We start from the raw sequence: 1,302 nt of genomic DNA, 5'->3' as shown, positions 1-1,302 counted from the left end.
TATAGTTTTCCTCTGTGGCATCATCGGGACGGGAAAGGCATTCTCGCTCGCGATCTCATCGATAAAAGAGTAACGTCTTCGCGATCGGTGGTTATTTCACGTTTTAACCAGACTTAGACTTTGTGAGTACGTTCTGTTGTCATCCCGTTGGCCGCGGATTCGTTATTGAGCCCGAGAGCATTGTCACTCGTGTCGCGAGTGCCGAACCGCCGTGATCAATTGTCAAGACTGTAATAATTCTATCATTGCAATAAACTACACCTGTGTGTACCGTATCAATGGCTAATCCTCGAGAAGATTCATTTGACGCCCACAACCCCGCTCCCAGTGCCAATCCGACAAATATATATAAATAATGCGTCTGTAGCAGCGTATGCGTCAATATTGGTTGCCACAAATGCCACACTAGAGGCAGATTTCATTGTAGTGGTACCGAGTATTTTGCAAATATCTTGAAAAATAAGATCGACCGTCGATTACATGTATAGGAAAAAGTTATTCAAAATATTGAATTTACAACATATCCAAAAATTATTGAAATCGAAGAGTAGGTAACTTTTCTGCAGCTTCATTTCCATCTTTTTAATTTTATTTTTTCTGATTAAAAAATTGAAAAACCCATACAATTTATTAATGTTATTTTTCTATTTAATAAGTCGTATATACATATGTTAGTGGATTTTGTAAACAAACTTTCAGTATTCATGATATTTTTGCGAACTTCTATTTTCTGTTTTGGTATATGTTCATATGTGACATCTGCCCCTTTGTTTTGTAAACTGTAACATTTCCAGCCGATCGCGATGTACATATTTATGACAATTTTTGTATCTTTTTTGCAGCTTTCGACTGCGAGTAAAATTTTCATCGTCTGATATAATATAAGCCATAAGACTTTGAGGACATAAACAGAGACAAAATAGAAGTAGCCATATCTATACTGATATAGAGTCACGCATCATACATTGTACGATAATGGTGACAAAAAAGATTTGTGCGTTATAGCAATATCGGATCTTGTCAATTAATGATTTATAATTTTGAACAAGAATAAAGTTCATAGTATTATTTTATGTTACTTATCTTCCTATTTGGCTTTACTAATAGCCAAGATTTCAATATTTCACTTTAATGATTGATTTAAATCATTAATTTGTATCTTAATATATATATGTACTTATAGACAAAAGAGAACCGAAGTTTGCATATTTTAAATCCATATTTTAAATTAAATTGTCTTTTCAATTAAAAATTTTGTTGTTATTTTTATATTAGGAGGTAGGATCGCATTAGTTATTACTT

This window comes from Bombus impatiens, unplaced genomic scaffold (assembly GCF_000188095.3).
Source record: "Bombus impatiens unplaced genomic scaffold, BIMP_2.2 scf_0948, whole genome shotgun sequence".
NCBI lineage: Eukaryota > Metazoa > Arthropoda > Insecta > Hymenoptera > Apidae > Bombus > Bombus impatiens.
The sequence above is the reverse complement of the archived record's forward strand: the minus strand, read 5'-3'. Positions refer to the sequence as shown.